This window comes from Solanum dulcamara, chromosome 3 (genome assembly GCF_947179165.1).
Source record: "Solanum dulcamara chromosome 3, daSolDulc1.2, whole genome shotgun sequence".
NCBI classification, from domain to species: domain Eukaryota; kingdom Viridiplantae; phylum Streptophyta; class Magnoliopsida; order Solanales; family Solanaceae; genus Solanum; species Solanum dulcamara.
Genome location: NC_077239.1, coordinates 38,910,948 through 38,937,152, shown reverse-complemented (window position 1 = coordinate 38,937,152; position 26,205 = coordinate 38,910,948). Strand labels below are relative to the sequence as shown.

Sequence of the window (26,205 nt, the reverse complement as noted above, 5' to 3'; positions counted from 1 at the left end):
AGACAAGGTATGTAAAGCTTTCTCTTGGCATGTTTTGGTATAAGCTCGTACAGCTATCTTTCTTTCCTTTTGGCAAGTTTTAGCCTTAAGTGAATTGTGTGTGGAATGTGGGGATAATTCCATTCCCAAAACTCCAAGTACGCCTCATAACCCCTATCCACTGCTTAGTTTTGGAATTTCTGTAAGGATTGAGTATTGCCTAGTAAGGCTTCAACATGTTAAACAGTAGTGTGTGAAAAGTTATCTCTCATTTTCCTTGACACGTACTTGATACAAAAATGAGATTATGATGCCATAATGATTCACCGAGACCCATGATGGGCCAGGTACGAAATATGTGTATGCAGATCCCCTGAAGGAAAGTACAGACTACATAAAGATTATTCTCTTTCTTCTTTTGGGCATGCCTTTGTCTTAGTTGTAAGTTGAATATGATCTGAGCTCTGGGGTAACTCTATTCTCAAACATCTCTTATTTACTTCTGCGTATTGAACTCCTACAGTAGTCAAACTATTTCCCTGGAAACTGGTATATGTTAAAAAGGTACCAAAGGTACAGGCTCCAAGTCTTAAAGACTGTACGAGATTATGTGTTTTGATTCCATAAATGATTTGGCCCTACATTAATACATGTCTAGGGTCCCCGAGATTACTTTTAAGACAGCCCATAATGGCATTTAGAGGACACTCAAGATGACTACACCGTTACTCGGGTCCTCAAACAAAAGCTTAACTTTCTTATTCTATCGAGTCTCTGATAATGATTTAAATTGCATATAGTTACTCACTACTCTACTCGTGTATATTGTAACACTTCTTTCCCTGAGTCCCGGGCCAGGATATGTTCTCATGCACAGTTCACTGCATTATTCCCTGAGTCCCTCAATAGAGGGCCAGGATACGTGTATACATATATGATGATGTGTTGTAATAAGGTGGTAATGGCACTGGGGCCATGATGGTTTTATAGAGATGATTTTACATAGATGATTCACCGGACCCCCGAAAGGGCCGGCCATATGATATGACTCGAATATGCATGTTTTTGTAATTCACAAAGTACAGGTACAGGTTTCTGAATTGATATCTTATCCCCTGTTTCTCTATCTCAGATATGCTTCCAGTTGTATTATATTATATTTTACATACTCAGTACATATATCATATTGACTCCCTTTCTCAGGGGGCTGCGTTCATGCCCACAGGTACAGATGTAGGTTTTGGGAGTACATCAGCTTAGGATTCCATGCAGCTCAGCTAGAAGAGGCTCCATTGTATCAGGGCCTAGTTTTTGATACTGTCCACGGATATATAAAAATTATTTCATCTATTTAGGGGTACGGCGGGGGCCCTGTCCCGCCATATGTTGTTATTTATATGTTTAGAGGTCTGCAGACATGTATATGTAGGTTGTGTATGTCAATTTGATTCAGCTGGGTCTACATGATATATGATATATGTTATTATGTTATGGCAGCTTTGTCGGCTTGCGTGCCCTATCGGGTTGTGGTACAAACGAAAAGGGCTATAGGTTTATGAAAATGTTATCGCCCAGTGGGGCTCTGTTACATGATATTGTCTTATTTATGATTCAATGTGACCTCAGCTAGTAGATATATGTACGGGGGGTCCAGGTCGGACCCCAGTCGCGGCCTACGGGGTTGGGTCGTGACATCCTAAGTGTGACAAGTCTAGATGGAAGTCAGTAAAACCCAAAGGCAAGAAAGTAGCTCATAAAGTTTTGCGATATTTTCCAATCAAACCAAGGCTTCAAATATTATAATGGTAAAAGAGACTTCAAAGAAGATGAGGTGGCACAAGGAGGAGAATATTGATTATGGTGTCATTCGTCATCCATCTAACTCAATATAATGGAAATCTTTCAATGAGCGTCATCCTACCTTTTTAGCTGAGTTAAGAAATGTGTGATTAGGTTTAGCAAGTGATGGGTTTCAACCTTTTGGGAATATAAGTTCCAATCATCGTATATGGCCTATCATTCTAGTTACATATAATTTGCCACCATGGGATTGCATGAAAGATCCATATTTCATAATGACACTTCTTATTCTAGGACCTAAGTCTCCAGGGAATGATATTGATGTATATTTACAACCAATGATTGATGAGTTGAAAGAATTATGGGATAGGGTGGAGACTTATGATGCACACTCAAAATCTAATTTTTCTTACGCGTGTGTCTCTCCTCTGGACGATTAATGACTTTCTAGCATATGAAAACCTTTCAGGATGGTCAACCAAAGGCAAGCTTGTATGCCGCTGTTGCCATAAAGACACACAATCAATTTCCTTATGTAACAAATTGTGTTATATGGGGCATCGTTGCTTTCTTCCCATGAACCATCCATGGCATAAAAAATAGGATGTTATTTGATAGGAAAGTGGAAATGGGGATCGCACCTATCCCTTTAACAGGTGATGAAACACTTATGCAATTACACGAGTTGGGCAATGTGAGTTTTGGTAAAGTGCAAAAGCGAAAGCTTAATGTTTCTAACAATGCTAATAATTGGAAGAAGAAAAGTGTATTTTTTCAATTGCCTTATTAGAAGAGTCTTAAGTTAAGACATAACCTTGATGTGATGCACATAGAAACAAATGTGTCCGACAATATTTTATCAACTATGATGAGTATGGTTGATAAGACAAAGGACACATTGAAAAGTAGATATGATTTGGTGGACCTTGGTATTAGGCAAGGGTTGCATCCAATTAAGGACGTGAATAATATTTTATTGCCGACAGCTTGCTATGCATTGTCCCCTCAAAAGAAGTGGAAGTTATGCGATTTCTTAGCTAATTTCAAGGTTCCAGATGCCTTTTCATCAAATATTTTAAGGTGTGTTAATGTACTTGAAAAACAATACATGGATTGAAGTGTCATGATCATCATGTATTATTTCAAGATATTTTACCCCTAGTTATACGTGGTTTGTTACCTAAGGAAGTGTGTGAACCAATTATAGCCTTAGGTAAATTTTTCAAGAATCTATATGCTAAGTGCCTGAAAATTGAAGATCTTGATATCCTAGAAGCTGAAATTTCTATCATATTATGCAAACTTTAAATGGTTTTTCCTCCGATATTTTTTGATGTCATGATTCATTTTCCAATACACTTGGCAAGAGAGGCAAAACTTGGTGGACCAGTTCAATACCGGGATATGTACCCTATTGAGAGGTAACATCTTATTCTATATATTGAAAATCACTGTTTTTAAACTGTCATATTCTATAACTCTATTGATGAGAAATCTATATGTAGGTATTTGCGAACACTTAAGGGATATGTTCGCAACCTAGGTCATCTAGAAGGTTCAATTGTTGAAGGTCATATGGCAAGGGAAAACCATACGTTTTACTCACGATATTTAAAAAATATCTCAACCAAGAAGAAATGATGATGGATTTGAATTACATGGCGGGATGTCTATATTTAAATTAAGTGGACAAACAAAAGGGGCTTTAGTGCAAAAGAAACTACCTCATTATGAGTTCAACCAAGCATGTATGTATGTTCTTCAAAATTGCGAAGAGGTTTTAAAATTCATGGAGTAAATCTTTTATTAATTCAAATATAATTTCACATTAAGATGATTTAAGTAATCTTAACCAACATAAAATGTAGGGAATACATGAGAGAGATTGAAATACAAGGTTCAACGAGATCTCATGGGATGCATAATAATGAGTTTATTGATTGGTTTCGTGCATGTGTAAGTGTTCACTAAAACAACACTTTACTATTAGTGTTTGCATGTAGATATGAACAAATCTTATTTGTTTTTATAGATATTTATACTATCTGCACAAGGATGCGCAACAGATGAGATCATAAGCTTAGCCGCCAGTCTAGAACCATTGGTACATCGATATTCAATATTTATGGTGAATGGATTTAGGTTTCAAACAAAAGAACTTGTGAGAAAAACATAGAACAGTGGAATACTTGTTAGGGGAGATGATGTAGAGTCTAATAAGGAGTATTATGGTGTATTGGAGGACATTTATGAGTTGCATTATGTGGGAAACAAAAAAGTTTATCTATTCAGTGTCATTGGTGGGATGTGGCTCGCCTAGGAAGAGGATATAAGATTGACAGTTATGGGTTTACAAGTGTGAATACTCATTGTTCTTTGAATACAAATGAGCCATTTGTGCTGGCATCTCAATCTGAACAAGTTTGTTACTTGAATGACACGATTGATAAAGATTGGCTCGTTGTTGTAATGACAAATCCTCATGACTTTTTCAATATGCCTGAAGTTGAAGAAGAATTAATAAATGAAGAAGTTTATCAAGAGGAAGTGGAATGTAATATCTTGTGTACCAATGACCAGGAAATTGAAATTGAGGTGCCTTTACATAGGGGTGATATTGAACCACAAACTATTTTGTGTACTAATGATGAAGAAAATCAGGAGGATGATTTTATTAATGAAAATAATATAGATGTATCCGAAAATGAAGAAAGTGAAGAAGAGTTAATTGATGATAATGATGGAGAGGACAATGATACATCCTTTTGAAGATTGCTTAACAGAGACGACTGTATATCTGTCTACATTTTGTTTTGATAAGTTTTCTGTATTTTATTTTGATTAGGTTGACATGAAATTAATTCATAATGCTTGTAGCTGTAACTTTATAAATAGAATCAGCATTTTATGTTGAATCAATGTCTTACATTTCTATCTATGAAGCTATAGTTGTTAGCAAAATATCGCACATTTTTTTAATTTATTGATCTAATACGTTATTTTATGAATTGATTTTTTCTTTAGCTGGTAGACATATGTTTTAGCATCTTTAATTTCTGAATCTTATGCTTCTCCTTTTTAATCATGTTGAAGGAAATGAAAGGAACTGGACGAGGTAAAAGTGGAAGATGAGGTATAAGAACTGGACGTGGAAATTTTCAAGTATGAGAAAGTCTTGGAACTGTATCTCAGCCACAAATACCACCAAGTAAAGGGCCTCTGCAAATAGAACAATCATCTAACCCAAGGCAAGGACCTCAGCAGATAAGACAAATATCAAATGACCCTATCCAAATAACATCTCTAGAGACACAATTATCCAGAACTCTAGAAGAAAGTATACGCCCTTCTTCGGAGGTTGAAACTGGTTCAGGTTAGTCTACATCCCTAGCTAGTAGTGTAGGATTGTCTGTGCCTGGTCTTGGTTCTTGACTAAATTTAACTGCAAATACTGGTTCTGGAAATTTAAATTTTCAAAGATCTAATAGACTAATGAGTGGCGTTCTGTAGCAAGGTAAATTAACCTGAAATGTTGGCAGTTTCTCTTCTTCTAGTTCTTCTAGTTCCTTTCATCTGCTAGTTTTTATACTTGACAGAGGCTTAACTAGTTTCGTTCTTTCTTGGGTGCGGATATAGACACTTATTTAATAATCTTCTTTTGATCTATTTCTTAAAATATATAAACTCAAACTTTTATGTAGCTTTAAGTTGAAAAAAGATGAGGATAGTTGGTTATAGATAGATGTTTTTCAACATGAAAAGTCTGTTATTCCTTTTTCTTTAGGGGATCAAATAGAAATCATTTACCTTATCTTTGAGTTTGTGGTACATAACCTTCTTGGCCTTTCAATATATATATATATATATAACTACCTCGTTATGAACTAAAGTGAAACTGTTTGTACATTATTCCACCTTACGAGAGTGAGATTGGTTCTAAGCTTACTCTTCATGAAAAATACAACAACGAAAATCCTGAATCTATAAGCTTTTAGTGGAGATGCTAAGATGTCATGATTGCATATAGTTCTCAAGATCACCATATGGCTGCTTTTTTCAGAACACAATATTGTGCTTTAAACAATATTATTGCTTTGCAGTTTCTCGCATCAATAAAAAGAGAGGAAGAGGAAAATATAAATCTAAGAAGGTTGATATTAAAATCAAGTATGGAGGAAAAATCAATATAATTATTTCAGATGACATTGATAGAGCTGTGAGTTCTGGTACTAGAGATATTGTTAATTACTATGGCTTGATCATGAGGAGCAGTATCTCATTCTGAAATGGAAATTGGCAGAAGATTGTTTTAAAACATGGAGAACCAATGTGGTATAAGGTTAAGGTAATAAATTACTTTCCATTTTGTATTGCCTTTAAATTACTTAATTTATCAATTTTAATATTATAATGTGTTTAGGACAAATTTGAAGTTTGTGGTGGACTGTGAGAACATAAGTTACAAGGCTTTGTGATAAGCACTATGCAAAGACTTTTTAGGGCATGGAAAGCTCGATTGCATAATTCTTACTCTGCCTATGATACTGATGAAGAAAGATTTTCTCATCGACCTGAGGATGTTGAGTTGGAAGACTGGAAATACCTAGTTAAGTATTTTGGCAGTGACAAATTCAAGGTAACTTCATTATAATCAAAACATTGTTTTCCACTCTATAATCTTAGACATATGCTTGCATGGACAACATGAAATATTGCAGTAGCTATCTACACTAGCATAAATATTTTCTGATCTCTTGACTTAGTATAGGTTGTCAGTGAGAGAAACAAAAAAATAGAGAAAAACAGATAACTAAGCATTCTTGTGGGACACGATCATTTGCAAAAGTAGAGGAATCTACGGTGAAAACACATTTGTTCTTCTATAATTACATATACTTCTTGTTATTTATATGATTATTTTCTTATATATATATTTTTCTTATTGAACTATATTGTAGAGAAATCCTGAATCGGGAGAAAAAGACACACCAGATAAAGTCTGGGAGATTCAGCATACACGTAAAAATGTCAATGGAAAACGTGTATGGTTGGATCCGCAATCCCAACAGATTCATTTAATTCCCTAAATCCATTACCTTATTATCTTTTTAATCTACTACAAGTTACTTTCTTTTTTGTTTTGGAGACAACTTCTTCTCAAGATAGTCATTTTCACCTTGTCTACTTCAATATGTAATCTTTCTTCTTTGGATTTGTGGTTGTGTTAGGGCAAAACATCAGCTGTAAAGTTGCTTTGTCTATGAAAATGAACACCCTTGAAGACATGGAATGAGAACACCATTGAGGACTTAGCTGCAGCTGCAGTTTCTACCCCATATTTCTGTAAGTTCTGAAGGTAAAGATGAGGATGACTGCTGTAAGGTATTGCAGGTTATTGGATGCTGAAGGTTACAAGGATGGTTGTATTGTAGATGTGTACATGGTTGTGTAGTTGAGGTATTTTTTGTTTGATGCTGTAGCTCTACAGTAAACTTAGATGTTGATGTAGTAATCCACTCTATTGTACCATGCTAAATCAACCTGTAGGTTCTAGATATATGTTGCAATTCCACAACAAACTTATCAAGTGATGTAGCACTTTATTTACCTGTACAATGGAAGCAAACAAGAGAGGAATTCCAAGTGTTGTATCAAGTGTTACAGGGTTGCAATGTACCTGCACAGCAGAAACAAAGAACAAATACCTACTCTAGTCCTTATCTCTAATGATAAGTTGTTTAGTCTAGGAAATCTATAAACAAGGTAGACTCTCCCCTTTACAAAGGTCCTAACTATTAAATCTTCAAAGTAGATATAGCTATGAAATAGAGATATCCAAATTGAAGAAGAAGAAGTTAGAACACTAAAGTTGTAAGAAGAGTACAAGGAGGTTGTTTGATCCTCTTTAGTTTTCTTCTTCTAAAACTTGCCATCCCTAGCTTGTCCAACTTGATGTAACCCATAGTTTCTTATGGTAGTTGCTGAAAATTATAGAAATGTTGTGTATGTTCAATCATATGACTGCATTTGAACAATGTATCTGCAAGGAAGTTTGCTTTTCGGAATACATATTTGCATTGGAAGAAGTCCAAAAGCTGGACCAAAGAAAGTCCAAAGTTACTTTCAATATGTACGTTATGTTTTGGTGAAATAATTAAATGTTATTGTAGGGTCAGCTTCAACAACTTGTTGTTGAACAACAATCTGAAAAGATCGAGCATCCCATGACTAGGGATAAGATTTTATCATCGATTCTCGGTGAGAGATCAGGCTATGTTCAGGGAAAAGGATATGGAAAGAAGCCTCCTAAAAAGACTCAACTACATCAGGCAGACATAGAGGCAAGTGTATCTTCGGCAATGGAAAGTATTCGTCAAGAGATGCAAACTGATATGGATCAAAAGCTACAGGAAAAATGTGAACAAAGGACTGTTGATTTAAAAAAGAATATGAAAGAAAATTTGCAGAAAAAATTGGAAGAGGAGCATAAACACATGAAAGTCAAAGTAGACAAGATGTTCCAAGAACAAATGGTTGCTATTATGACTAGAATGCAACAGGTACTTTGTCTTGCTCCTTTGGAATATAATAAATTATTACCTTAGTGTAGAAAATAGTTACATTGAAAGTTGAACTAGTTATTAGAGAAATACAACAACTGAAATGTTTTTTGGAAAGCTTTCCATGGCTTTAGAGATGCCGAATCCAACAAAGCTATGGCCTATGGCCAATAAGAACTACTTTAGTTATCAACAGTAAGTGGAAGATTGTTGGAAGTTTTTTGTGTTATCTCTTTACTGAAACTCGTGAAGGCTTCTGATAAGCTATCAACAACCTCATCATTATCTAGAGGACACTTTTGGGAAAGCTTATCTTGGTTTAGGTGGAAGATTATTGGAGCTTTTTTGTGTTTGCTCAATTTTCTTGTTGTTGGTTTTTCTGGATTCCTCTTCATTAATATCTCTGTGTCACATTTTGATTTTGTAAACTTTTTAGTTTATGTGTTTCCATTTTTTGAGTCAAAATTCTACTTCTTTTAGTTGTTATTTACAAAAAATTGCTGCTTTATGTGATGTTACTTTATGTTGTGAAGTATAAAGAAAAGTTAAGATTTTAGGTTGGGATATGAAGAGTAACATCCCAAGAAACATGTTCTTGGCAAGGAAAAAAGTGGTAATTTTCCTTTTTTGTAGACTAAGTACTGTTTGATGTTAAATTAGGACTCAATAGAAGTTGTATGAAAAGGTCTTATGTTTAACACCCTCAGTCCTTTTTTGACTATTTATTTACTAATTACTGTAGAAAAGGAATACTATGAAAGATAGTTTGAGACATTGAAATCATTCGAGAACGTTGATATTGTTTTTCTATTTTCAGGGACAAGGTTTTTATGCAATGGGGCCCAATCAAAAAGTAGTTTAAAGGCGTGCAATGGAAGTTTTTTCTTTTCGATCATATATATGTATATGCATACACGAATTTTTTTCTTTTTATCATATGTATATAGATACAATGATAACTGAAGTACTAGCTAATATGTACGTACTCGAAAATGCTTTTGTTCTAATTTTGTTAAATACTATATAGTAGATGTTTTTAATATCTATATATACACTAATTTTAGAGAATTTGATTTTAAAACACTAAATATTGTTCTTTAGTAATGAGATGAATATTACCTTTTGCAATGACAAAAAAGTTGCCACCGATATTTAGTGGATTTTGCGGCTGTTAATTAATTAAGTGTAGCAGCGACATAATACTTGATGCTAATAGTTTATACTTTTTTGCAGCGATAGGAGATGCTATAAATTAATATCAGTATTTATCAGCGACATAAAAGTTGCCACAGTTAGCTTATAAGTTTTTGTGGCAACTATGTCGCCACTATAGGTCATATTTTAGGTGCGACATAAAAATTGCCACAGTTACCTAATAAATTTTTGTGGAAACTATGTCGCCACTAAAGGTCATATTTTAATAGTGACATAAAAGTTGCCACCGTTAGCGTATAAGTTTTTGTGGCAACTATGTCGCCACTAAACATCATATTTTAGGAGCGACTTTCCAAATATTTGTGTTGTAAATTATTATTTTTTATGGCATATTTGTTTATATATTGTGACGAATTATGTCGCCACAGATGACCTTTTATTGTGGCAAAATTATTTAATAGCCACAAAAAGTTTTATTTCTTATAGTAAAAGTAGCCTCCTCCTTCTCGATGTGGGTATCATCGGATTCAATGTTATAGCTCGCATGGTCTTATTGTCGATTATGGTTCCTATCCTACATATGTATGATTTCTTAAGTACGTTACGACTTGAACTTATGTTTTAAATGCTTTGGTCAATATGATTTTCTCATGACTTTATGTATTCCATCTTATCATGTGATTTACTTGACCCTTGCATTTCCATAATTTACTTTGCATATCACGCCCTCATACTTAGTACATTCCAACGTACTAATGCATACTTTTTGCGTACATTGTCTCATAATGTAGGAGTTGAGGTTGAATATCCTTATCGTTCACATAACTAGTAGGCATCCTCTAATCGAAGGCGTTGTAGTGAGTCCTCATTGACCGGGGACTACTTTCAAGTTACTTACTACTTTCTTTTCAAAGGACATTTGCTTATGTTGTATATTGAGGGTGAGCTAGGGACATGTCTTATCCCCCGCCCATACTCATGTTTCGAGGCATCTAGTTGGATATATATTTGAGTCTATATTGTTATAAAATATTTTTTTTAGATTTTTATACATGGCTTAGACTCTCTTATGATGTTTCTGCTTTTATATTTTACCTTATGTATGCTTATGATATGTACAAGAGGCTTAGTTGGATCCCTATGGGGTTTCGATCGCCATGTTACGACTAGGCCCTAGGTCGGGTTGTGATAGAAATGCTGAATTTGGTCTAGAACGACCTTTGATTTGATTCATGAGGTGCTCGAAATGAGTTTTAGGCTGTTTGTGTGCTTTAAGTGTTTTCTTTCAAAATTGTTGATTTTGGTCAATATTTTAATGAGATGACCTCCGTTAGAAAATTTATCAATTCTGTTGAGTCTGGAATGTCATTTTCCATTGGTTAGCATAGTCTATTTCCATTCACGAGGTTCTGAATGAATTCTAGGCCCTCATCGGAAGAAACCCCATTTCCCAAAAGTTCAGTACCGGCTGAACTGTTGTTGCAGGGAATCTTTTTTCTTCCTGTTTGCGATCCAGGGGCCGCAATTGTGAAGGATGGTCCCCTTGGTCATCGTGATCGTAGGGATAAATGTCATAATTGTGAAGGTCATTTTGTTTGGGTCTCGTGATCATGGAATTAGGTCCTTCGATCGCGCAGGGAAATTTCACTGGCTTCAATAAAATTAAAAGCCAGTTTCCAACATCTAAGTCCCATTTCGAAAGTCAGTAATTTTGGGTCTTAAGAGCTCCTCTTTTTCTTTTTCGATGATTCTTGTTCTAGTGGGTTGAAAAATCTTGCGGGGACATTCTAAAACCTTTCCTCATCCTAAAAATCTTTTATGTATCACGTAAATTCATTGTTTCCTTGCATTTTTGACTTTTCTAGGGCTTGAAATTGGTGGGGGTTGTTTTGAGCTCTTCTAGTGCTCGAAATGTGCCCATTTTAGGACACAAGTTCCTTGAATTATTTGGAACCTTATGACGGAGTTGGTTTTTTAATTTTGTGTAGGGGTCCTAGTGTCGAATTTTAGCTCGATTTTGGTTCTGTTTTTTAATTATAGTAATATGAGTATTATTGACTTTGTTTTGATATCTTCTTTAATAAATTGATAGAGGGACATCGTTTGGAGGCATCCTAGAACAGAAAATCCCCAGTTTAGTGGTTCGTGTGCAGTTTTGACCTTGAGGTTGGTTATAGTTTACTGTTGATAGACTATCATAAACTAATTTCTCATGTCATGATGACACTTACTATCAACCCACTATTAGGTAAGCATAACCCCACAGTCTGGAATAATAGGCAATGGAATATCACAGCGGAAGGAAATAACCAAATAATAATAATATTACTAATGACAATAATGAGAAGAAAAGAAGAATGAGAACAATACAACAAGATAACCCCAACACCTGGTATCAGTCAAAAGTCGAGCTACTAAGCCAAATAAGGAAGTACAAGGTTTATACAGAAACCATAATAGTAATAGTAATACAGGCTGTCTCTGAATACAAAATAACGACTAGTCAAAGTCCAAAATGAAGGGAGATAGGCAACTCTAAAACCAAGAGCTCACCTAAGTCTCCAAAATCCAAGAGCTACCTGCACGATATCCAAATCAGTAGTGAACACCCGTACTATGATCTGCAGGGTACAAAAGTTTAGTATGAGTACCAACAAGTTGCACTTAGTAAGCATCGGCTGACTTAGCTCCAAAGATAAAGAAAGTATAAAAAACATATAAGCAAGGAGTATACAACACAAGTAACGAACAAGAATAATACGGAAGGCTGCAAAAAGAATCATCAAATATAAGAAATAGAGAGAAGATAGAAAACAAGCAAGGAAATAAAGGACGTACATGGTGGCACCAACCCAAGACCTAAACACGACGACACACTACAAATGCGGACAACTAAGTGACAACCTACTAACAGAAGTAAACACAAATATCACATAAAGGCCCAAAAGACCGTAGCATTTAAATCCCTACACAAAAACATAGATAAACAAGAACAAGGGCAGTAACTACATTCAAACAAGAGACCACCCTTTATATAGCCATAAGTTTGCAAATAGTAAGACAATACCTCCCGATCTCTTGTCTGCCCAAGAAGTTCACTCACAAACTGGTAAACCCACACGACATACCATACTACCGATAGGTACACACAACTATGCTAGTGATAGGCAATGCATATATGAATGAAAGTCATGTAGTAAAATCAGTAGTGCTATCAGTGCCAAATGCCTTATACCAAGATGTATACACCTACTTCCATCCCAGCTAGGAAGTAGGACCCATGCACCTCTTTGGGATCGCCATAGGGAATTGAGAGCGTCTCTATATATCTGCATGGTCCCGATCTAGGTCTTATATCAATATAAATATGTATCAATTTATATGTCTGATAATCACAAATCAACTCTATAGCGGTGACCGATGGTAAATAGTCAAATCAATATAAAAAGGGTTAGAAACTTCTACGCCCGATCAGTATCATAAAATGAGCGCATCCTCGATGCCTCAAATCAATATCATTAAATGAGCATATCCTCAATACCTCCAATACACTATAAATAGTAGTAATAAAGGTAGTATGACTCCAATTCGAAAATTAGTATAAAATAGTTTGGATTACAACCTAGCTTTCTCAAATCAATGCCAAGAACCAATGTATGCACCGGGGTCAACTATATCAGTGAAAAAATAATGATCTATTGCAATGTATGCCATCACCAGCACCCAAATAACATACACAATCACATACAATAATGATGCCACATGCACCTTACCCTCTAGAGCATGAAAATAGGGTTAACAAATGCAACCGACCTCTAATCAAGGCCTAAAGCTCTACTCTACTACTCAAACTCAACCACAAGGCCCAAAAGGGAACTCAACCCTAATTAGGTAACAAGGAGGAGGAAATGAGGGAAATAGGTGCGCAATTAGTTAATCAATACCTCCAGATCAAATTAGGAAAACAACCTCAACAACTACAGCTAGCCCTACCAAATATCATAATAAATCATAGGGGATTTTAACTCTAAATCTAGAAATGAGATCCAACAAAAATTCACAAGCTTAGTTGGGTAAAAACTGCTACACCAAGGCTATCAAAATAACTGCTACAATAGGGGAGGACACTAAGTCTCAGAAACTCCCGCCAACCACAACTACATCAACTAAGCATCAACCTAAAATCAATTCTGAGGCACAACTCCACCAATCATCATAAACATTAGTCAAGTCACCTAAAATAGGCTAATCAATGCCAACTAAGCCATAATCATTAATCTTACCAACTAGACTGAAAGTCTCATAAAGGCAACCTAGCCTAAGGCTCACACTGAGACAAAGAACCAAGAAACTAGGAATCTATCCTAACTGATCATATACAATCCAAACCACAAGTAATTTTTACTATATAATACCTTATAAAGATCAATCAAAAGAAAGGAGATCATAGCCTACTTCGAAGTCGAACACGCGCACTCTAAGTCCATTTTTCGATAGCTTTTAATCTAAAAATGACTCTAATTGCCTCTGCACTATAAAAATGTTGATCATCTCGTCAATACAAACTTTTTGACACCAAATTCATATTTTTTGGAGATGCCCTAAATCAGGTCAAAAAAGGGGGATTGTGGGACCTGCAATAAGAATCTCGGAAATGACTCTGTTAAAAGGTTCTAAACGCATTATTGAGCTTGTAACCCAAAATGTGGAACAAATTAATGCTCAAAATGAGAGAACATAACCCAACACATAATTTCACCATTAAAGCCCTAACTAAGCTTGGGCAGCCCCTTTGGGGAGAAATTTACCTCACTAATGCTTTCTGAATCTCACTAAACACTCCTCTATGTAGCCAAGATCCCCATGAACATCCACGACTTGAAATCTCTCCCACTCTCAAGAAATCATATTTTGAATTTTAAGGAAAGAGGCTGAACACGGGTCTGAAAATGACCCTCTAGTATCATAAAAGTGAAACCAAAGTTTGCTTAAGCAAATATCTCAAAAGAGGCAGTCCTCACTTTTGCTAACACAACAGGTCGCTAAAGCATAGGCCACGTCGCTTAAGAGACAAGCACGTAGGGCCAGCCATCGCTTTAGTGATGCATTAGTCTCTTTAGCGATGAAGGGTCACTTTAGCGATGGCACCAAACTTATCCATATCAGCTGAGTTTTGGAAAAGGCCAAGCCTCTAATGGGGTGCTCAAGATTTATTTGGAATCCTGAAAATGCAAATAGACTAGATTACCCCACTAAATTCGACGTTCTAGATTCAATGGCGTAGTGAATATTTTCATCCTAGGTTATCTTGACATAAAGTGGGTACCATACCCATGCGTCATATTAAACTAAAAACCATAAAAGGGATTGGAATGGGACCAAAAGCTTTGGGACCCAAACAAAAGGTCCTTCTAGACCAAAATTGACATTCCGTAGCTAATTGCGCTAATGGAATTTTAATTCGAGTGCGTTTACTCAAAATATTGACTGAATTCAACCTTAGACTAAAGCTTGAAGTCTAAAATGCCTAATTGCTTAAACTTGTACTGAAATGCTCGGGACTAGATCCGAGCATGGTTCTAGCCTAAAATGACAATTCTAGAGCTGATGAAATCAACAAGATTTTATTCTGCAATCGTTTTCCTAGAGTTTTGACCGAAGTCAGCCATTCAAACTATAAGAGCTCCAAATAAGGAATTAGGAATAAACCCTAAACGAATGATTAGACGACCGAGCTGTCAGTGCCAACAAGTCATACATGACTTGTAGTTACTATAGGAAAGTTTTAAATGCTTAAAATATTGGAGAAAGTCAAAAATGACCTTGAGGGTCATTACAACATCTACTACTAAAAGGACTTTCTTCCTTGAAAGTCAAAGGATAGAAAAAACCTAAGGGAATGAAAAGATTAGAAAGTTAGGCCTGCAAGCTCCGCCATACCTACAGGCACCTTCTCGAGTCGAATAATGATAATCGAAAACTCAGGCTAAGAGAAAACTCTCAAATTCACTTTTCTTCTTCATAATTCATCCCAACTTCCAATTCCTTTTGTTTGATACTGAATTCCACTCAACAAGAAAAAAATTAATTGAACGCAATAGACGAACCCGAGATAACCCAAAACCACACCAATTTCTCAGAATTATGAGACCAATAGACAAGAAAAGATGCTAAATAAATTACAATCAAATTCTTTTATTTATACTCTAAAATCAAGAATCTACCACGTTCACGGGCAAAGGGACACATTTGTGAAGGCCTACCAGATTGGCCTTCACGTTCGTGAGGCCGATGCCTCATTCATGGAGTAGTAAGGGCTTAGCCTCCATGTTTGTGGAAGTACCTCTATATTCATGGAGATTTGAGTCCTTAGCCTCCGCATTCATGGACCTCTTTTTCTGCATTCACAAAGAGAAATTCATTGGTATTTTTATTAAGACCAGTGACGTAAACTCAGCCATTTCCCCATTTTCTTTCTTTGATTTTAGGAGCTCCATTTTTGGCGGTTCCAAGTCTAGTGGGTTGTGTGAGTTGTTTATATGTGTTGGTAGTTTAGGGGAAGCATGAAGATCATCAAATTTAGGTAATTTCTTGCTTAAAGGGGCTGCCAAAGCTTAGTTAGGGCTTTAATGGAAATTTTAAATCTTGGGCTGATTTAGGTTATTTTGAGGAAAGATTTGTGTCCCACCAATAATATATTTAGAACATTTTTACGGAGTCATTTTTGGAATTTCCATTACTGGTCCCACAATCTCATTTAGACCCAATTTTGGGTCCATTTCCAAAAAAATGATTTTATTGTCAAAACATCCATGTAGTTGCGGTTGTATAGTCAAAAATTGCGACTGCTTAGTCAAAAGTTTTGATTGTATAGTCAAAATTTGTGGCTACTTAGTCAAAAATTATGCTTATATAGTCAAAAGTTGTGGCTGCTTAGTAAAAAGTTGCAGTTGTATAGTCAAATGTTACGACTTCTTAGTCAAAAGTTGTGGCTGCTTAGTCAAAAGTTGTGGCTGCTTAGTCAAAAGTTGTGGCTCCTTAGTTAAAAGTTGTGGTTGTATAGTCAAAAGTTGGGGCTGCTTAGTCAAAAGTTGTGTCCTATTAGTCAAAAGTTGTAGTTGTCTTTTCCAAAATTATGGCTGCCTAATCAATGATTGGAACTATGTTTGACTTGATTCCTGCTTCAATGAGATACGTAGGTTCCACTATAGCTAGGTCATGTTCCCAATATGCTTTCCATTATTTTACAACAGAAATTGGGGCAAATGTTTTGAGAAGATCACAAAATATTTTACAAGAAGACATTTGCTACAACATTGAATATCAGAGTTTGTTTAAGCTAAAACGGGGCAAAACGTTTGAGGAAAATTCTCAAAACTTCAACCAAGGCTGCACTTAAACACCAGACTTGCGAGGCATCACTCTGAGTTTGTCTATATCTTTATATTAATTTTTGTACATGATGTTATATTTAGTAGATATCTTTAATTTTTTATCTTAGATTTTTATTATTATTATTTTAAAAAAAGAGTTTTTGTTTAACATTTTCTTAAATTGGGTTGTCCGCCCTTCAATGTGACTCATTGGTTTCTCAATTCTATTTTTTTCTTCCAAAAGTATATTTTCTTTTCAAAACACATATTATGTGTCATACTGGCACAAACTACGCATACCTGATTCTCATCCAAATGAGATACATAGGCAACCCTTATAGGGTTTGGTATTCTTTATTCAAAAAAAATCTATTTGTTAGAATCATATTTTTGACTTAGTTGGTGCCAACGCAGTTAGAGTGTGCATATTAAAGAGCAACCAATACAAAGGAGAGGACTGACTTTGTGGTAAATCATATATTCTTTTGGTACCTTTTATTCATTTGTTACATATGAAAATATTCTCTTGCATGCTTTCAAGATAAAAATAAAGCCAGCTTCACTGTTTCATGTGCCTTGTGCGGTGAGTTTTGAATTAAATTCAATTGTGTTTCATTGTGATCTAGAACTTGGCTTGAATGTTATTGAGGTGAAATTCTGTGTGATGCTTGATTTGAAAAATGACTGTAGGTTTTCTTTGACCCGTTTGTGCCTTTCAAAGCCTTCCTAATGACATTACTCCTTAGTATGCCTCCACTTTGAGCCTTAAGTCTTTTCTTTAAGAAACCATAGTTTTAGCCTTTACCTTTTCTAAGTGCTTGTACGTACTATCCCTATCTTGGTCTGACCTTTTTGAGCGTACTGAAGATGTGTGAGTTACAAAAGAAGATTCAAAGTTTGAAGTTGTCAAAGAAAAAAGTTGAAAAGTCCTTCAATGTTTAGGATGCAAGGATGACCTCAAAAGAATATAAAGTTGAAAATTTCCAATAAGTTCAAGCAATCAAAATTGCAACAAAAGAAGAAGAACACTACAAACAAATAGGAGAAACTTCAAAAGATGATGAAAAAAAATCCCAGATAAGTTAATCTTCAAAAGAAGTCAAAAGTACACAAAGAAGGGACAACAATGAGGATCAAGAGATAAAGGCGTAACAAATGTTGAAAGCATAAATTCAGTGCAATGCTCAAGAAGGAATTAAGTCATTTTTATCCCAAATGACTATCCTACTCTTCCCTAAGCCTACATTACTAGCCGACAATAAGTCCTATAGGATTTTATTTCAAACATTCTCACATTAGTGGATATTTGCATAAAGGTGATTTCTATGGTATCACAATTACATGCATTGAATATTATTTGGAGTGTGAGTGTACTCTACAAAATGTCCTCAAATCAAAATACTTTAAATGTGTGCAAATTAAGGCTTTCCTTTTGGTGAGAGAACTTGAAACATGATATTGAGCCTAGTTCAAAGCCTTTGTTTGAGGCAAGATGAACAAATCTTGTCCTCACTTAAGTACATTTGATGTACTATTTGAATTCAAAGGAATTACCTCGAATTAAATCTCGATTGAATGATAAAGCATTGGTGAAAATTTTCTATGCAATACTATTGTTGTTGCTAACTATAGTTAAGCTATGTTTCCTTGTTTGAAAAATAAAATGGGTTGATACCCTCCTTTTAATACTTGTCAAAGGAATTTTCTTTGACCATTCACTGTTCGTATTGCATGTTTTTGATCGTTACACCCTTTAACATGTCACATTTTAAAAGTTGATATGTTATTTCATACAAAATGTTACTTTTAAAATTTGGTTTGTCATGCCATTCAAAATGATACTTTTTTACTAGTTTGTCATGCCGTCCAAATTGACACATTTTTCGAATTGGTTTCTCATGTCGTTCAAAATAACACTTTTTGATTTGTTAGTTCTTTTAAATTGACATTTTTTGTAAGATTCAGGATGTTATTTTGTTCTAAGTAAGACATTGGATCATTACCTCATTCAATGTTCATATAAGGACACGTTTGCATAGATTATGTTGAATTTATATTGTCGTTGCTACTAACATTGTTATTGCAAAATTTGTGATCCACCATTCACTCTAAATTCAGATTAGGTCATCCACCTTTCAAAGAAACGTTAGGATGTCACATCCGTTCAAGTGACATATCAAGTTAAATTAGGTCATCTGCCTTTTGGAGAGACACATTGGGTTGTCACACCCCTTCAATTGACATTTCAAGTTTAAATTAGGCCGCCCACCTTTCAAAGAACACATTGGGACATCACCTCCCTAAAAAGTGACATTTCAAATTCAAACTAGGTCGTTCACCTTTCAAGGGATAAATTGGGACGTTACCTCAATAAAAAGTGACATTTCAAGTTCAAATTAGGTCATCTTCCTATCAAGGGAAATGTTGGGACGTCACCTCACTAAAAAGTTACATTTCAAGTTCAAATTAGGTCATCCTCCTTTCAAGGGACACATTGGGATGTCGCCTCCCTAAAAAGTGATATTTCAAATTCAAATTAGGTTATCTTCTTTTCAAGGGACACATTAGGAAGCCACATCCATAAAAAGTGATATTTCAAGTTCAAATTGGGTCATCTGCCTTTCAAGGGATACTTTGGGACGTCACCTCCCTAAAGAGCAACATTTAAAGTTCAAATTAGGTCTTCTGCCTTTCAAGGGACACGTTAGAATGTCCCCTCCCTAAAAAGTAATATTTCAAGTTCAAATTGGATCATTCATCTTTCAAGGAACACATTGGGATGTCAGTTATCTAAAAAATGACATTTCATGTTCAAATTATGCCGTTCGTCTTTTAAGAGACACATTGGGACATCACCTCCCTAAAAAGTGACATTTCAAGTTCGAATTAGGTCGCTGCCTTTTAAAGGACACGTAGGGACGTCACCTCCCTAAAAAGTGATATTTCAAGTTCAAATTGGGCCGTCCTCCTTTCAAATGACACGTTGGGACATCACCTCCCCCAAAATGTGATATTTCAAGTTCAAATTGGGTTTTCCACCTTTCAAGGGACACATTGGGACGTCATCTACCTAAAAAGTAATATTTTCAAATTTAAATTGCGATGTCACCTCCCTAAAAAGTGGTATTTTCAAATTCAAATTAGAACGTCACCTCCCTAAAAAGTGTCATTTTCAAATTCAAATTGAGATGTCACCTCCCTAAAAAGTAGAATTTTCAAATTTAAATTGGGACATCACCTCCCTAATAAGTGGCATTTTCAAATTCAATTTGGGACGTCACCTCCCTAAAATGTGAATTTTTCAAATTCAAATTGGGTCGTCTGCCTTTCAAGGGACGCGTTGGGATACCATTCATCTCCCTCTAAGTGACATGCTATGTGGATCTTCTTTTTTTCAATGGTACACAATATTTCATCGGGCATTTTGGAAGTAACATCAAAGTTATGTGAATATTTTCATCCTTTGACTAATCCTTCCCCATTTGTTTATAATTTCCTGCCACATTGATGGACAAAGAGTATTTCTCAAAAGCTTTACTAATGTTTCATATTGTTTTGTTCAAAGTTTATCAAATCAAAATTGTATTCGTCAACTTTGTTTGTCCACGATTTCTTTCATCAATCCTACACAAACAAAGGGACAAGTTGTTGATACAAAATTTTGGCCTGATATATTCAAAGTTCATAACTTTTAAGTATTTCATTTGCTAAATAGTTCAAAAGTGCATTTTTATTAATTTGGTTTATCAATTTATTTTATTTTATTGCAATTATAGCTATTTTAGCTATCACAGATCGTTAATTTTCATTTTTACGTGTCATTGTTATACTTATTCATATTTAGTTTAGTATTATTAGCATAGTCTAAAAATATTATTGAAGCATGAACAAATATTTTATTACTCAGATACTTAATTGGCCCATGATTTTGAGCCCATGGGAGTAGGATAAGTTTTCAGATTTATGTTGAAAATTTTCTAAAGGGAAAACCCTAAAGGCTTCTTATTTTGTTTCTCAAAGAAAACCTCAATGTTCCATACTCATTTTCACCCCTATACTCTTCTTCCTCACTACCGACCTCTCCCCCTCACTTCTCCACAATGAGATCAACTTGAAACAACCAGAAGCTCCAAAATTTGAATAAAATAGCATACCAATAAGCTCCATCAGTGTAAACTCTTATTTCCTTGCACTTTTTTCATATTTTATGCGTGTTCTAGGTTGTGACTTCCACAAATAACCAAATTTGGCTAAAATTTTAATATATCCAGTTTCACCAAAGAAGAAATAAAGCTACAAGAAGATCTGTTTGTTTTCTTTCTTCATTAATGCTATTACTTTTTATTGTTCTATTTATTTCTAGTAGTATAATGCTATATCCTTTGGTAGTTTAAGTTTTTGTGGTTATATTATTTATCTGAAATTCTATATGGTATGGTTGATTGATGATTGTGTGTTATTTTTAATGTATTTATTTTATCTTAATTATAACATCGTTGCCACTGCTTCTTCCTTTCAATTTTGAGTTGTCTTGCATTCTTTTCATCATAGCATTGTTGCTTTTGTTGTTTTTAAGTTACTACGATATCTCATTTTCAAAAATTATGTTTCACTCATTTGTCTATCTCCATTTGGGTTGCTGATTAATATTTTGGCATTGTTATCTTATAACTTTTTTTTCTTTATACATTTATGACATTGATAACATCACTTTATATATCACTACTTTTTATCTCTTTATTCGATTTGTCTATTTGCTTAGGTACTGCTTCTTCTTTCTCTCTTTTTACTTTTGTAGTAATTTATTTTATGTGTGAAATATTTTATTAGATTTAATATTTTTAGTGTATTAACAGTTTATTTGTTTTGTTGTTGGTAATAGATCTAACGCCACTGTTTTGAAGTTCATCATTTTGTGCTAGGTTTGGACAATTTAATCCTTCTCACATTATTTTTTACTTGATTATACATTAAAAATTTGACCAATAATAAAATCTCTCCATTGATTTTTGAGGCCTCTCCATTTTAAAAGACGAAACATTTTAATTTAAGTTTACATTGCATATTATATATTACAAGTTGAAATTTGTCAATGATAAAATCTCTCCATCGATTTTTGAGGCCTCCCAATTTTAAAAGAGGGAATATTTTAGTTTAAGTTTACATTATATATTATATATTACAAGTTGAAATTGTCCGATGAATAAATTACCGTCGATTTTCAAGGCCTCTCACGTTCGTAAAATGGATTTTGATTTTTTTTAGTATATTATATTCTTGTTAAGTTGATTTAAATTTATTATGTTCTATTATGACCTTTAGTTGGATGTCACTATTTCTATTATATATTGCTAGTTGTTGACTTTATTCATTTATTATTATTTTATTTTTGTCCATGTTTGACCATTTCTTAATTTGTTGGAATCAATCATTTACAAATTCCTTTTACTTTATATTGTTAGGTGTTAGTGGTATTTTTCTGCTGATTTCATTTTGTGTAGTGTCTTTGATTTATTTAGCTATTTTAGTTGTCTCTCGTTCACATGTTACTACAGTGATGGTTATCATTTTGTTATGATTATTTGGATGTTCCATATTGTTTTACTTTTTAGTAGTTTTATGTGATTTTATATATTATAAGTTGAACTTGGCCGATTAAGAAATTAACGTCGATTTCTAAGGCCTTCCATGCTCATAAGACATTTTATTTTTGAGTTGTTTTTGTTGTTGTTATTGTTGTTATTATTATTATTATTATTATTGTTATTGTTATTGTTATTATTATTATTGTTATTATTATAATTATTACTATTATTATTATTACTCATATTTATCCACTACTAACATTTTCACTAAGTGTCTTTACAGGTACCCGGAGTCTTCTCCCGAATAGGCTATTCGAATTAAATTCGAATAATAATTTAAGTTTGTTATTATGTATATTATTGGATTTAGACAAATATTAGGCCATTTTTAATATTATTATTTTATGTTATTCTTTGTGTATAATTTATTTTTATACTTATGCATCATGTTTATCTCCTCAATTTAAATAATTAGTTCAATCGAGATCCACAGTTGTGGATTCTGAAAGGATGCTAATAACTTTTCTTCGGAATTATTTGAACCCCTTACCTAGAATCTATTGGTTTCGTTGACATTTTTGTAAATAATTAATAGTTTCCTAATAATCCTAAAATAAGGTGGTGACTTCTTAAGATAATATTTTTCTTTAAATTTCTTTTTGAACTATTAAATTGAGATTTTTTATGAGTCTCACGACGTTGCGCCTTATTTGCAAAAATAGGAATGTAACAATCAACTCAATGGGATGGGACTAAGGGATAGCAAGTGCAATATTCATCTAAGGGTATATTCATCTAAGGGTTATACGAGATGACATAGCAAGGAAACAATAAGATTTCACGGGGTTCCCACTTCTATTATCTCGAACGGGGAAGTTCAACATACGGCTAATCGCTAGAGATCATTCCGGTAAGGATTGGGAATACAGGTGAATCTTAGTACGACATTTTGCCCTTCGATTAATGGATAGGCCCAGAGGGGATCCAGTAAATTATTGATGAAGTATATCTTAATTCGGGACAAACTATCAATTAGAAGCCTAGAGTCGGCAAGAAGGGGATACATTGATCCTTCTCAGGGCATTTATAGAATAGATAAAGCTGTCTATGAGTGGGACCTACCATCTGATTTGAAATAATACATTCAGTTTTCACAGATCAATGCTCTGCAAGAATGTGAACGACGCTCCCAGAATATTTCCCGTAGAGGAGGTCCACATAACAGAGAGTTATCCTACGAGGGGAAACCTATTTACATCCGGGATCAGTAGATTAAACGGGTTGCGAACTAACGACATAGCTTCCGTCAAGGTACTGTGGTGAAATAAGAATCGTGAAGCCATAACCTGGGAAGTTAAAGAGGACATGAAACACAGGTGTGCGTACATATTCCCGATGTCTACAGATAACCCCCAGTCCTGGAACTTGTATATTAATTACTTGGATAAAAATGTATGTTATTCCAGTAGAAAGGAATCTCCCTATGATCCGTATAAAGTCTTAAGGGAAACTTATTTAACATTCGGGGAAGAATGTTCTAAAGGGGGGAAGGATGTTATACCCCGCACTTTTGAACCTTGAAACGTGTCCCTAATTGTCTTGAAAGTGTCCATGAGACCCTTACTATCCACACACACCAAACAACTCTAAGGAAAGAAGATTGTGATACCTCGCGAGAAGGAAGGTTAGAAATAGAGTCATAAGAATTTGGAAAGAGTTGGAGGATAAGACATGAGTTGTAGGACTCGATTTACCTATGTAACCCACTAAGTTAAGAGTCTTATACACTTAATTTTCTTAAGGATATATCAAGCTTACGTAGTGAGGATTACATCGGCTCTTAAGACAAGATGAGATTATGAACCAACGGGGGAGAGGAGAAGGCGACACATGGCAGCAAAAGGAGGTGCCACGTGGCAGCCTAGGGAAGTTCCACATGGAAGAAGGTGACCCACCTACTTGGGGTCAAGTAGGCGACCCACCTACTTGGGGGTGGGCCCCACCAAGGACACGTGGCATCCTTGGAGGCTAAGGGTGGATCCGTGGCCCAATAAGGGCTTAGCATGTGTCACCCTTAGGGGATGACATGTGTAACATCCTATGGAACCATATATATATGTGCTAATGACTCTTAAGTCATTTGGAGTCCAAAAAATTCAGCCAAACATAGAGAGAAAACGTGAGAGGAAGAGAGTACTATGGCAGCCATGGTTCAAGAAGAATTAAGGTAAGTTCTTCACTTTTCTTCCGTGAATTAATTATCTACGATGTACCCTAAGTACGTGGATATGTATATATGTGGTTTATGATGTTTATGGAACCGAAACTTCAGCTTTACAATTGGAAATTTGAAGAAAAAGAAGAGAAAAATGTTAAAGGGGCAAGGAAGGAGGGCTACGGGTTTGGCCCTTTTGGGGTAAGCTTCTGGGTTTCATTCCATGAATTAATTATTTGAAGTGTAATTAAGTTTTATAATGGTGTTTAATAACATAATATTTCAATTTGGTGCAGCGAAGAAGTAACACAAACAGCCCGCTCAATTTCAGCGCGTTTCGAGAAGTTACGAGTTGCGCTTTGACAATTTTGGCTAAATTCGGGTAAGGTAAGGTTTGTCCTTTCAATTTGGACTTTATGGTGTTTTTATGGAGTGTATTATACACCTTGTGTGTGGCTGGAAACATGTAAATAGTATAGAAATGCTTGGCATTGAAGATAATCCAAATTGTAGTCGTTATAGTCGAATTATCGTCGAAGTAAGGCGTTGTTCTTGTGAGTTGCTTATGCAGGGGTGTGATGTGTTTTTGCCGGGCATAAATATGTTATAATGTGTGTTATGGTGCTGATGGTTGAAGCCACATGACCCCTCGTTGCGTATAATTAAAGGCCCCGAGCATACCCTCTCAAACTCCTTCGGGATAGAAAAGGACAAACAGGTGAGGCCTACCCTCTCTTTCTTTTGACATGTCTTAAAGAAAATGATACATGATACGAGCTCTAGAGTAAGTCCATTCCTAAGCTCCGGATACACTATATGTCTCATATCCACTCCTTGGCAGGAAAACCCTCATCATAGTTGAGCTACTTTCCCTGAACTGTCTATATGTCGATTAATAGTGGGACTTAGAGCTCCTATTCCTAAGGACTCTGTGATGACAAATGTCAATGATTCCCTTAAGACTGTTGGCATTACCCTAAAATATGTCTATAATTCCTGAGATTTCACTTAATATAGCTTTAGTGGCACTCAAAGGGCACCTGAGATGATTATTGTCCTGATCCACGAACGATAGTTCAATATGATTACCCTAGTGAGTCTCAGATAATCATCTACCTGTATATGATGATATGATGATAACACCGAGTCCCCTAATGGGACGGGTATGGTATGTGATGATATGATTATAACACTGAGTCCCCTAATGGGCCGAGTACGGTATGTGATGAAATGTTTATAACATCGAGACCCATACTGGGCCAGGTATGGTATGATATGTAATGATAGATAGGCACGCATATGAAAACATAATAATGTAATCATAACATATGACACGACGCCGTATGCGATGACATGGTAACACTGAGTCCCCCAGCGGGCCTGATACAGTATGTGAAGATGGTGTACATGCCCTTCTGTTATAAGATGTAGGTATAGTGCCTTATTAACTGTTATACTTGTTTCCTGCATCCCTATTTCAGTTGTTCTCTTAGTTGTGATGCGTTATGCTTTATATACTCAGTACATATATTGTACTG

At 35.1% G+C, this 26,205-nt stretch overlaps 1 pseudogene; it reads left to right on the top strand.

Moving 5' to 3' along the window:
* Nucleotides 1-4,863: 4,863 nt before the first annotated feature.
* The window catches only part of LOC129883546 (uncharacterized), a 122,965-nt pseudogene continuing 101,623 nt past the window's right edge, over nt 4,864-26,205 (top strand).